Below are 14,262 nucleotides of genomic sequence, written 5' to 3'. Positions count from 1 at the left end.
CAGACAGCCAGGCCAACGACCTAAAGGGACCAGACAGATAGGTCAATTACCTCAGGAGCCCAGAAAGGAAACCAGCATTCTTGAGAAGCCAGACAGACGGGTCAATGACCTAAATGGACCAGACAGATAGGTCAATGACCTAAGAAGCCCAGACAGGGAACCAGATATCCTTGAGAGGCCAGACAGGCGGGTCAATGACCTCAGGCGGCTAGACTGGAAACAAGACGGCCTTGAGAATAAGCCAGACAAACAGGTCAATGACCTTGAGAGCCCAAAAAAGGTGCCAGACGGTCTTGAAAAACCAGACAGGTACGTCAATGACTTCACGAGGCCAGATATGTAGACACGATTGAAAAGCTGGAGAGGTAAGTTATAGTGACCTGACCTTAAGTGATCAAAGAGATGGTTTGATAACCTTGAAGGGTGGGGCAGAAGATCCAATGACCTTGAGAGGTCTGACGGACAAGATGACTTTGAGTGGCCAGACACGCATCGATGCGAGATCCTTCAACATACGTAATTTTCACAGATTTTGGCTGCATTCGTAAATTACCTCACAAGAACGGTCAAGTGACCAAATTTTCAAAAATTATAATTCTAACTCCTGTGCCCTTCGCATGGGGGGGGGGAGGGTGGGAGATTTGACATAAATGGCTCCCGTGTTTGAAAAATTTATTTTGGGGTCGCTGGTTATCATACAAAATGTTGTGCTCCTATGCATAAAATTCCGTTCACTAAAATAGATAAACCATATGCTTGAAAAGATAGGCAGGTAATTCATAAGCTCTATTGACGCAATTGCTGGTACAAAAAAAAATCAAAAATAGTTCTTTCTTGTTTTCCCTTCTATTCTCCTCGCTAAAATTAGAAATTTGTATTCTCTCACCAATAAAGTTGCAGTTGCTGTAATAAATAATTGATTAGCTGTCACTATTCTTGCGATGAATAGAAACATTTCAAGGTTGATTTTTAGACCGGGTGAAGAGGGCCTTTATGCGTTTGATTTTTTTTTATCCTCGTAACTCGTATCTGACAATTTCCCATGAACTGCATTCCAGCCTTCTGCCTCCCTCTCCCCACCACTATGATTTAAATTCAAATATGACGAACAAAATTGCCCAATTTGGTGAAAATGAAAACGATTTTGTTGTCCCGTTCTCTCTCTTCGACATAATGTACCCCTTTCCTTCTATGACGTTCTACACGTGTGCCTCTGCGTGCGTTCGAAAAGTCGACCTCGAACTTGGGAAGACGACAAAAAAAAAGCGAGCGAGAAAACAAAATAAATATTGGATTGCATTAGGTTGTCGATACTCGTAAGTACGTTCATGGTGCATATGCATAATAGTATGGAAACTCGTAATGAGGATAATTAGATTACAGAGGAGGAAAAAGAATCTGTAGAGTGGGACTTTGGCACGTTCACGCGTTGCCAGTAATCCCGGCTTAAATTTAAGACATCTAGAAACAAAAATTTGCCACCGCTGCTGCACCGCCGCATCCATCAAACGAGTAAAAAAAAACACACCGACTAACTACATTAACGTGAAAATCGTCGAGGAAAAAAGAGAAAGAAAATGAGGTAAAAAAAAACTGGCTAGAAAATTTTTCCAGTTGGCTCGCGTGTTTGTGTGTGCGAATGTGTGTACAGAAAATTTTACGGAGGGACGATGAGGACGTCGAGCGTCGAGAGAGGGACAGGGAGTACTAAAAGAGCAAGAGACGCGGTTATTCGTGTGTTATTAAAGCCTTCGGTACGCGGATACTTCTACGTTGCAAGTAAAATACGCCATTTTGGCATTGAAAATTTTACTACACGTGCCTCTCGTTTAATTTTTTTTTACGAGTTGGTATTTAGTCTACCGGTTGAGCAATTTTTTCTTATATTCACGTATTGCGAATGCGAATACTCGCATATATATCCGTTCCGTTCGTTCGCCGGTCCTATAATATGTACAACACTTTGAAACGTAAACGTCGGCTGCGGCGACGGTGGCGGCGGTGGCGGCGTTGATGCCGATACCGGCCCGCGGCCACTTCTTAGAGCGGAGGGTGCCCATGCCCGTTTGCCTATTTTTATCTTTTTACTTCTCACTCGCACTGTCAGCCGAGTTTACAATCGTGCCCCGCCAGCCCAATGGGGGATTGGGGGATTCTATAGGTAGGTATAGTTCTTCTCACTGTTCTTCTATACGTGTGGTTTATGTATCGGTTATGGGTACACAGACACACAGTGCGTATTGTGTTTGGTTTCAGCTGTTTTTGGAGGCTTTGTGCGATTCGGATGAGTGTTTTGTAAGACAATGGGGTCATTTTACGATTGCTCTATTTGTTTCCTTGTTTCGGAAATTCTTTTCCTGGCAAATAATCTGACATTATGGAATGTTTTTCAGTAATTTTGCCATCGTTTTGAGATAATTGAGACCTCCCTAGAAGTGTCTTGTCAATTTTTTGTTTCAATCACGTTATTTTGATAAAATTCGAACAGAAACGTGGGAAAATTTCATTTCAGAATTCATTCTGCATTCTTGCACCATGCACCTGTAGTGCTCAGTAATAATATATAAAACATGGAAATATCGTCTCTGGTTGAGAGGTGAAGTTGTGCAAAAAAACCTCAAATCCAGAAAAGTCGTAGCAGTCTGCCGCTACGTAAGAGCCAAATTTTTGTGCCAGAAACATTGAGGGCTCCTGAACTACTCGCACCCTCGCTTCAATCCTGTGCTTCGCCTGTGTTTGCGGGGACTTCGTCCCCCTGAACCCCCCCTTCCCCCTGCACCCCCTCGGGCTTCGCCCAACTCTCTTCTTCCTCCTTCACAAAATATGGTAACGAACCTGTCTTGACCCTGAAACGGGTCAAATGGGGTTGGAAAGTTGAAACCAGCAAAAGGCACTTGTGGTACATCCTCCCATTGTACTGTGAAAATTTGAACCCTCCAGGTCAATTTGGAGGGACTGTAGGCGTTCCTAAACGTCAAAAAACACATTTGACCCTGGAAAGGGGTCAAATAGGGTTGGAAGGTTCAAACCTGCAAAAGGCACTTCGGGTACATCCTCCCATTGTACTGTGAAAATTTGGACCCTCTAGGCCAATTTGAAAGGCCTGTAGGCTTTCCTAAACGTCAAAAAACACATTTGACCCTGGAAAGGGGTCAAATAGGGTTGGAAAGTTGAAACCAGCAAAAGGCATTTCTGGTACATCTTCCCATTGTACTGTGAAAATTTGGACTCTCTAGGTCAATTTAGAGGGACTGCTGTAGGCTTTCCTAAACGTCAAAATTTTCAAAAAACGTGTGAAATAGAAGGAAAATCCACTTTTTTGATCCTGGAGAGGGGTCAAATGGGGTTGGAAGGTTGAAACCTGCAAAAGGCACTTCGGGTACATTTTCTCATTATACTGTGAAAATTTGGACTCTCTAGGTCAATTTGGAGGGGCTGTAGGTTTGGCTAAACGTCAAAAAACACGCAATAATCCACTTCTTTGATCCTGGAAAGGGGTCAAATGGAGTTGGAAGGTTTAATCCTGCAAAAAGCACTCAAATGGCACACTTTCATTGTATGCTGAAAATTTCGACCCCCTGGGTCAATTTTAGGGGTGAGGGGGTCAAAAATAAGGGTAAAATGTGGTTTTTCTCGCCTAAAATAGAGTGGGGATGACCTAGGAAGCTGAAATTTGGATATGTTGATCACAATGAAGATATTGACCAATGGTATGATTTCGGACCCTTTTTGTTCATTTAAGGCCATATTATGCCCCTCCGAAGAAATGACCTTTCTGTAATTTTCAACTTTGACCCTCCCCACTGCAGGGGTCAACTCCAGCTCTCAAAAGAACCCCATTTCCCAAGTTTGACCTTGTTTTATCGATTAGAACAGGTTCCAGGTCATAAAATGTAAAAATCACCAACGTGCTGAAACTTATAAACCTATATTATGTATCTATATGAATACACGTACCTAGTACCTTGTGGTGCCCGGGTCTTTTATGGTAATTGCGGTGCCCGCTTACATAGAGGATCACATATATATGTATGATAAAGGTTTTTTGGTGCAGTTTGGATTTTTAATCATAGTTAGTCATAGTGGTGCCCGATACAAATAAACTTGGTACTTGTGGTGCCCGCCTCAAAAAATTTTTTTCACCTTAGAGTGCATTTCACTCGATTCTGCATCGTTTTATTTAAAAAGACCTTGTGGTGCCCAATTTGGGCACCACAAGCCCAAAACTGGGCACCACCATGACTACGTATACTTAAAACGGGCACCACAATGACTAAGTTAAATCTATAAATATATAAAAACTGACACACCGGGAATCGTCTAGTTTGAGGTCAAAACGTTGAGAACTATCAAAATTTTTGACCCCCGACCTTTTTATCCAAAGTTGGGCCTACCGCAATAGCCATCATTTTTTACAAAAATTATGGCTAAAAAATACGAAATGGCCAACTGAAGCTTTGTAATTTTAGACATTTATAAAGGATGCAATAAACATTTTTTCGAAAAATGTAGCCCTTCTATTCCTACTCATGCCGAAATCAGGCTTCACTGTCAGATCTCAAGTACGTAAGTCCCAGCTGATCACGAACGTCTTTCATCATTTTTACAAAGGCAGAATAATCCATAAAGGCATACAAAGGCAGAATAATCCATAAAGGCAGGCAGGTGACCCGTAGACCTCTTCGGTGATAACGCAGAATAGAGATAAAGGCGAGCCTATTGATGTACTTACAATTAGAATCGAATTAGTAGTTTTATCAAACTAGTTGAGAGGTAGTTAATTTGTGCATACGCGTATTTTTATTTTTTAACGTCGTCGTGATATCGAGTAAAAGTGTTACTTCGCGTTTAAATACGCAGTTTCGAAAGACTCGCGGTTTGTTTCTCTAAAAGGATTCTTTCACGAATGAATTAAAGTAAGTAGATACATAATTTAATCATAACTTGACATATAACACTTAATTTCCAACTAAATATCCATAAAATATATACAATCGTTCAAAAAACAAGCAGGTACAGGCAAAGACTTTCATTTTGAGTTGAAATGGGCTCCTAAAGAGGTGGTATTTTCGAAAAAATCGTGTTTTTTTCGCTCCTGTCGCTACCCAACCTGTTGTAGGAAAAATGACCCAAAGCCAATTTCTCAATCATTGCTGCCAATTTCATAAAATCGAAAAAACATCATTATTTGTTCACTCTTCTCCGTACCCCTCCCCCCACCTGGCTCACCACTTATTTTGCAGATGTCATCAGGAACAAAGTCATAGTTGTAAATATAAAAATTATGGTCCTTGGATTTTTTTTTCAAATTTTTGAACTGTAGCTCTCACATTTTTCCAGCTTCAGAAAATGTCAGCTTTTAAAAACAGCTTAACTTTGAACTTTTTAAATTTTTGGCAAATATTTTTGAAGTCACTCAGAATTATTTTATTTATTCATTTATTTTTTGGGTGCCATATACAGCTACTAAGGCTAGGGTCACCACAACATTTAAATTTGGCACAGTTACATTACAAATTATAAATTATAGATTATTTTTAAAATGCTGAAAACCAGTATTTCTCATAATTGCTTCAAATTTAAAAGTCGGTAATATTTTTTTGATGGAGGGGGGGGGGGGGTTACAACGAATGAGCGGTGCAGAGCTCAAATCTAAAAAAATAGGTTGATATTATTTGTATGCATTGCTTCCTAAAACCTAATAATCTATACGTTTTACAATTTTGTTCAATTTTCAGTCCAGATTCAAAGGCCTTATGGTGGGGGTTGAGAGAGTCAAATCGGAAAAATAGGTTTAGATTTGAATTCAGCGCCGTTAAAAACGTATACAACGATATGTCACACGATATTTCACAGTTTTTTGCATTATCTGACCAAAATTTTAAAGCTTCGCTCCCTCCCCCCCCCATAATTTTAAAAATTCCATAACAAATTGTGGTTCATAATTATAAATATCAGAGAAATTTATGAATTCTGGATTTTTTTCAAATTTTCAAATCATATGTAGTTCCAAAATTTTGCAAGCGTTTGGAAATTTTAGATTCCAAAAATTTCAATTGCTGAAGAAAAAATTAGCTCCTCCTCACCTACCCCAAAGGGAGTTTATGATTCAACGACTCTTTCTGCGAGGAATCTACAGAAAAAAGTTGAGCAAAATCGGAAGATCTACCCAAATCCAAAGCCGGATTAATTTGACATGGAATGATCTAGGGATTTGAATGTGATAAAAAAGTTCGAATTTTTTTGTTGCTAATTGTCGAGAATTGAAAATAATTTTCACAAATCTGATATAAATATTATTTTAATTGATAGAATTTCAACGTTCTCGACTCGCTGTCAGTATCACCGGCTCGGCTCGGTTAGAGCTCAAAGTTGAAAAAATTTAAAGAAATTTTCAAATAATTACCTACATGAATTTTTTTCTAGTTCAGTTGGCCTCTAATAATGTCTTAAGTATTTTCATATCATCGGTTTTAGGCCATTAAAAAATTCAAAGTTCATTTTTTGCCAAGTTCAGGAGTTCTCAAATTGTTAATTTTTTCTTTAAAATACGATAATTTGTTGCCGATAACTGCTTCTTCAAGATGGTATGTAAAATTATACCTAATCGAAAAACAGGTTTGAATTTTTATGAGTGCTGAGATAACGTAGGTACATAATAGATCACCCGAATAAAAAAATTGAAACAAATTTCTTCGATAAATACCATACTAAGTACATATAATGAATTTTCAAATAATCCACCCATAATTTTGAAAGTTCAAAATTGAACTTTTTTTGAAAATTCAAGCTTTTGTCTAAAAATCCATCATCTAAAATTCTAAATTCTACTACATATTTTGGAATAAAAAAAACAGTAAATTTTTTTTTAAAAAATGTTTTTTACCTCTCAAAACCAGAATTTTTGAAACCTTTTGCCTTTGCTTCGCTCGATCCAAATTTTGAGGGCTCCATTCGGTGCATCACCCTAGGCCCCTCAACTAACCCAGCCCACGCCTGAGATCATTTGACCCAAACACTAAAATTGACTCCAAGGAAGAAGCATAAAATTGTAAATTTTCAAAAAGTACGGTATTTGCATCAAAAATTGGATTTTTTTAAGGAAGCAAAATTCATTTTTGATGAAAGGAACGAACAAAATATAATATGGGTAGTACTAAAATTTGTGCTTTCAAGGACACAAAATTCATTTTTGAAGGGCGTTTGATCTCAAACACCAAATTAGATTCCGAAGGGGAGGTACAAAAAAATAAAATATGGATACCAAAATCTGGATTTTTCAGGACACAGAACTCATTTTTGGACACCATTTGACCCCAAATACTAAAATTGCCTCCCGATAAGGAAATATAAAATTGAAAAGTTTAAAATAAACTTACAATATTGTTATCTAAATTTGGGTTTTTGAGGGCGCATAATTTATTTTTAATGACTACTCACGACCCAAATCCTCAAAATAGGCTTCAAAAGGGAGGCACAAAATTAACAAATTTTCAAAAAAATGCAACAAGGATTCCAAAATCTGTGTTTTCAAGGGTACAGAATCAATTTTTAAAGTCAACGTGACCCCAAACCCTAAAAACTGAGCTTCGATATTTCCAAGAAAATGCAATATGGTTATCAAAATGTAAGACTGATGGACTCATTTTTTAATACTATTTCATTGCAAATACAAAAATTTGCTCCAAAATTAAGGAAGTATAAAATTGAAAATTTTCAACAAAAAAAAAACGTTCCTATCAAAATTTGAATTTTTGAGGGTGCAGAATTCATCTGTGGAGGCCTTTTGACCTCAAACACCAAATTTAGCTCCGAAGGAGAGGTACAAAATTTGCAATTTTCAAAAACATATATATGGATCCAAAATTTGGGGTTTTCAAGTACCCAGAACTTATTTTTGGAAACCATTTGACCCCAAATACCATAATTGGCTCACAAAAAGGAAAACATACTCGTACGATTGAAAATTTTCAAAAAAGCGCAATATTTGTATCAAAATTTCGGGTTTTGAGGGTGCAGAATGCATATTTGTAGACTATACATAACCTTGAATCCCAAAATTGGCTCCTAAAGGGAAATAAAAATTTTTCAATCCAATACGGGTATCAAAATCTGAGTTTTAGAAGTCTCAGAATTGATTATTGAACACCATTTGACCTCAAACTGCTAAGTGAACTCCAAAGGGACGGTAAAAATTTACAATTTTCAAAAAAATACCATACGGTGATCAGAATTTAAGGGTGAAGATCACATTTTTGAAGACAATTTGACCACAAATACCAAAATTGGCTTTAAAATTAAGGAAGTGTAAAATTGAAAAAAATTGAGTTTTTGAGGGCGCAGAATATGAGGGAAAAATTCAAAATTTACCTAATTGACCTAGAAAGCTGAAATTTGGGATATACCTTATTTTTGACCAGCCAAATCGATTGGAAACGGTTTCAAACCGTTTTGAGTAGTTCTGGAACCACCAGCAGATTTTTGAAACTTGAAATTCCCACAAAATTTCCATTTCAATAAGTATATGGAATTGGAAAGCCGAAATTTATTCTGCAAACTAGAGTCGTTTTGGAGTCTCCAATGACCTTTTAGAAAATACTGAAAACTCCGGTAGATTTTCAAAACTTCAAATGTCTACAAAATTTCATGAAAAGGTGTTTAAAATCCGAAATTTACTCTGCACAGTGCGTGCTCAAGTTAATTCGGACAGATTTTGTAGCATTTTTTAAAAAACTGAAGTTCCCAAAAAGATGTAGGAGGCTCCAAAATAGATTGGAACTGGCTGAAATCCATTTCGATATAATGCCAAAAATAGGGTGTCAACTGAATTTTATGTTTCTACCTCAAACGAAGGCGGAAGCGAGAATTTATTAAATTTTCAAATCAAACTGGAGTACACCGATTTTAAAAAAATAACGGTTTTGCGGAGTAAATTTCGGCTTTCTAACTCCATTTGATGAAATTTCGCGAAAATTTCAAGTTTCAAAAATCTGCTGGAGGCTCCAGGAATTTTCAAAAAGTTGCTGGGGTTCAGAGGGTGTTAAAATTGGAATGTAGAGTGAATTTCAGCTTTAGATCTCCATTTTTGATGAAATTTTGTGAAAATTTAAAGTTTCAAAAATCTGCCGGAGCCTCCGGTAATTTCCAAAAATTCACTGAAGGCTTCAAAACGACTTGGAAATGTCGAGCAGTCAACTACATAGCGTATTGAAATTAGTTTACAGAATGAATTTCGGCTTTTCAGTTCTGCATTAATTGATGAAATTTTGTGAGAATCTCAAGTTTCAAAAATCTGCTGGAGGCTCCAGGATTACTCAAAACGGGATGAAACAGTTTCCAATCGATTTGTCAGGTCACAATCAGGGTATATCCCAAATTTCAGATTTCTAGGTCAATTTGGTAAAATTTTGATTTTTTCCTTATTTTTGGCCTAAATTTGATTTTCAAAAATTCATCAAAAATCGAAAAATTTTCAAAATGTAGCTAGAAGCTCCAAAAAGACTAGAACCTGTGTTGAAATTGGAGTACGGAGTAAATTTTGAATTTCCAGCCCTGTTTAGCAAAATTTTATGGAAATTAGAGCATTGAAAAATCTGCTGGAGGCTCTGGTCATTTCCAAAAAGTCACTGAAAGCTTCAAAATGACTTAGAAACGTCGTACAGTCGACTTCATAGCGTATTGAGATTAGTTTACAGAATGAATTTCGGCTTTTCAACTGCATTTGATGAAATTTTGTGCGGGAATTTCAAGTTTCAAAAATCTGCTGGAGGCTCCAGAACTACTCAAAACGGTTTGAAACAGTTTCCAATCGATTTGGCTGGTCAAAAATGGGGTATATCCCAAATTTCAACTTTCTAGGTCAATTTGGTAAAATTTTGATTTTTTCCCCTAATTTTTGGTCCAAATTTAATTTTTAAAAATTCATCAAAAATCAAAAAAGGCACTTGAGCACTTGAAATTTTGACAGGTGGTGCCTTAGGATTACCTCTTCAAGAAAAAAGTTGCCTCAGAGGATCGGTGGGGGAAGGGATGACCCTGCTGAATCATCAGTCAAAAGTCCGAAGAAAATTGTACATAAATGATGACGTTTGCTCACCAACGCCTCCCAACCGACCCATTCCGCGCCTGTATTATTATTTTTTCTTCAAAAAGTATCTAAGAGCCAAAACTGATTTTTTTTTTTAATTTAAAGAAAGTAAATTTGATTACCAAAGTTTTGAAAAAGTGACCAAGTAACGAGCTCTGAAAGAATCAAGGAGCCAGGAGCCATAGAAATGAAGTTATGATTCGAAAACTTATACTTATTCAATACGTTTTTTTTTTCATTTTCATTCGCCCTAGTTTTCAACTTACTTGCGTCATCTTTCCAACCCAAACCAATTCAGCCTCCATAGTTACCAGGAACTGGAAAATTTTCAATTTCAAAACACAAGCAGAAAATAAACAAAAAACTCAGACGGTTCGACTTCGAGAAACCCTTTCCTTTTTTCGCTATAGAAATTGTTGGCTTTAGAGTTCGAGTAGGGGTGGAAAGTCTAACTATATACCTTTTTATACAGACGCTGCGTACGCAATATTAAGGTAAAATTGAAGAAAAGAAATTTCCTCCTATATAAAAGGGGCAACCAGGCTTGTAACTTTTCACCCCCTCACGATAATCTCATTTTCATCTGTGGTGGGATACTCATCAAGTCATTAGATGAACGAATCGTTTAAATACATTTTACTCTTATCCATTCCCAATTTGAATTTGGTTTATGGGTCCCAGACATCTATTTTTTTTGTTTTATCTTTACATCGAGAATTCGAGATGAGGGCAGAGACCTAGTCTATACACAAACACACTCCTCACTCCGGCTCACACACAGACGTGTTCTCTGCTAGAGACGATGGGCGTCGTAGTGAAAAAAGGCCGGCGTGAACCTTATTAAAAGAGTATAGTACACCGACGATGTCTCCGCGTCTCCGGTCTCCGGTCTGCGCTACCTCTTTGTCTACGTACCGGTACGTCTGACGCAGAGTCTACCCGTCTTCGACGTCGACGTCGCCTTCGCCTTCTCCTCAGTCCTCTGGCTGTGTATCGTCTTCGGTCTACCCATCGAACGGCATCGGGATCGGCATTCGGCAACGCACAGCACAGGCACAAGGCACAACACTCGCGCCTCGCCAAGTCTTCGAGTCCCGAGTCCGGAGTCGCGAACGCAACCAGCAGAACGCCCGTTCAGTAGGCTACACACTCCACGATCAGGCCGCCGAAAACGTCGCGTCGCGTCGCGCTCTCGCCTTCGCCTTCGTCGACGTCGTTCCTCTCTCTCTCTCTCTCTCTGTGCGGTGTGCGGCGGTCTCGGTCTCGCTCTCGCTCATTCTCGCCGCGATATTGGCTACGGCAATCAGCAGTAGTCGACCGGCAACGTCACATCGAGCCGGTGCATTTTTTGCACGCGCTATCCCATGTGCGAATTTCCCTCATACTTGTATCTGATTCGTCGTAATCGTAATAATTTTTGCGTTTGTGTTTTTTTTTTCTCTACTACAATTTTTAATACCTAAACGCCGCCGTCAAATTCGTAAAATTTTTTCAAAATCAATGTAGCCAGGTAAGCGTAAGTAAATTTTACCTGCCTAGCGAGAGAAAATCGCCTCCATGTCGACGAACGCGGCGTCGTGATGCATTGAAAAAAAAATTTCCTACAGAGTGTTCTCGATGCCGGCGAAATTTTTTTTCATAATCGGTTCGCTTCTTCGATAACGCAACAAATTCACGACTACTTATACACAATTTTTATCCGCGGCTATTATTTCGCGAATCGCGCTGGTGTATGTGCGTGTGTGATTTTTTTTGTTTTTCATATTATTATTTAATTTTTTTTCGATTTTTTTTCTCTTTTTTTTACCTATAGTTTTGTTATCGTTTTTTAATTTTTATACATATTCGTTTCGTTATTTTGTTTTTTTGTTTTATCGGTTTCAATTTCGTTTTTGTTTTTTTTTTGCATTTTTCGTCAATTTTTTTTTCGTTTTTTTTTTCAATTTTTTTTGAAGAAATTTGTAAATATTTTTTCATCGAGTTTTTTCATATGAACGGTAATTTGATTTTTTTTGCATTTCATCATCATCGGGACGTGGTCGTCGTCTTCGTCTTCGTTACTTGTACCTATCTACGTTACATAATATGCCTAGAGTTGCCTGCTTACCGTGTATGCCTACTACCTATTTACCTACCTACCCAACTAGCTAGTTGTATCGTTCAGTATGTATGAATTTATTTTGGTTGTTTTTTTAGAGCTTTTATAAGTATATTTTAGAAAATGCTTTTTAGGTTATTTTTTTTTATTCTCGCTGAGAATTTTTTTTTATTCTCACTGAGAATTTTTTTCAATTCTCACTGAGAATTTTTTTCAATTCTCACTGAGAATTTTTTTTATCTCACTGAGAATTTTTTTATTCTCACTGAGAATTTTTTTTATTCTCACTGAGAATTTTTTTCAATTCTCACTGAGAATTTTTTTCAATTCTCACTGAGAATTTTTTTCAATTCTCGCTGAGAATTTTTTTCAATTCTCGCTGAGAATTTTTTTCAATTCTCACTGAAAATTTTTTTTTATTCTCACTGTGAATTTTTTTTTATTCTCGCCGAGAATTTTTTTTTCGCACTCGACTCTCGAGTCGAAGCTATTTCACGACTAAATCGTCCTACGACGCCGGTGATGACGTCGAATAACGTGAAATTTTTCGTGGAACTGCGGATAATGTATTAAAATTATGCACGAGCCGTTCGATTCGAGGCATAATATGGCGATCGATTGTCGATTTCTGTGCTATACAGAGACGACGATAAGGAAATCGAGTAGGTGTTAAAATTGCACACATTGCTGTATATCTAAATTTGTGACCTAACTTCACCGTCTCGTGCAACGTTCGATGTTCTTTGATTGGTTCAACCATTAACACTATCGATAATTCAAATTTAACGGAATTCGATGCATGGCTGTGCGAATTTTGCAAGAGTAGGGCGAACCAAAGTCGTAGGCCTCGATTCTGCCACTAATTAGCAACGTCTAGATGCTTTTTTTCGTCAGTGTAGGGTTCAATATTGGTAATTACCATTACCTCGTACGTCAAAGAAATACAGCTAGAATGCTAGATACTTACTGGAGTTGTTCGTAGGTATAATTTCATTATATAGTGTTTCTCGACAATGGTAGTCTTATGTGCTTGATCCGGAGCCATAATACGAGGACCATCCATAGTATCAATTTACACGCCGGGCAAAATTTCACTTTTACCGCTAGCTATACGCGTATACCTACCTATATTTCTTCATCGATCTACCCACTTATTAGAGACCTATTCGCGAACGTCCTAAAGCTATTAATTTTTTCCCTGTTTGCTCGTTTTGGCCGAAAATTTACCTCTATGACGATGTAAAATGCCCTCCAAGCCCCGAGCATCGTTCTAATGCCCAAAATACTATTTTTTTATAAATCAAAATTGACTCGATGTAGGTACCTATACGCAAGCCTCTCGATATATGTATGTACATGGGGAGTAACCCCTCATCTTCTATGCCCTCTCAGCACTCGAGCTATCAAATTACACGCTCGAGTGGATAAATCCAAATTTCAAACGACTGTCGTCGTCGGCGTCGTCGTCGTCACGATAAGCTAGATTATTTGAGTCGAGCACACACTCACACACACAGTCACACACACATCAATATACTCGTAAATGGTATCGTATTCGCAAACACGAATTGAACATCAGCACACATAACAATGGTAAGAGTGAGAGAGAGAGGAACGTAAAAATATATATAAGTAAGAATACCTAAAGCATGCGACATCATACCTACAACATCGAATAGCAAAGCTCTCGAGCCTATCACTATGCCTATATCGACATTCATATCGAATGCTAAAGTTCGAGTTTAGTATGCCTATATGGTCGTGGTCGTGGTCGTGTATTAATGTATAACGATGAGACTGCATGACATAGTATCTCGCTCTGGCTATAACTTTACACTCGTATAATATAGATAACGAATCTAATTACGCATCCGTATGTCACGACACCGACGACGACGCCGGCTAAAGACGAGGATAATAAATTAATTGTACCGTAGCGTTAGTTTTTTTTTGTGTACTCGAAACGCATCTAGATGTCAAAATTTTGATACGTTGTTTTTTTTTTAATCTTCATTTGACTGAATTTACTCTTCGTGAAAGTTGAAAAATTGATTTTAAAATGCCTTTGAGATGTATT

The 14,262-nt window shown here is 37.7% G+C and overlaps 1 protein-coding gene across 4 annotated transcripts in view; it reads left to right on the top strand.

Annotated features, from left to right (window-relative positions):
- Positions 1 to 11,104: 11,104 nt before the first annotated feature.
- LOC135837643 (zinc finger protein 37-like) overlaps positions 11,105 to 14,262 on the top strand; it is a 115,987-nt gene continuing 112,829 nt past the window's right edge. Inside the window, exon 1 of one of the 4 annotated variants that reach the window (XM_065352990.1) lies at positions 11,105 to 11,597. The gene's annotated coding sequence lies outside the window, so the exon portion shown is untranslated. The other 3 variants (XM_065353012.1, XM_065353006.1, XM_065352997.1) reach the window with 3 other exon arrangements.

Source organism: Planococcus citri, chromosome 1 (genome assembly GCF_950023065.1).
Source record: "Planococcus citri chromosome 1, ihPlaCitr1.1, whole genome shotgun sequence".
Classification (NCBI taxonomy): Eukaryota; Metazoa; Arthropoda; class Insecta; order Hemiptera; family Pseudococcidae; genus Planococcus; species Planococcus citri.
Note: the sequence above shows the minus strand (reverse complement) of the source record. Positions and strands in the feature narration are given on the sequence as shown.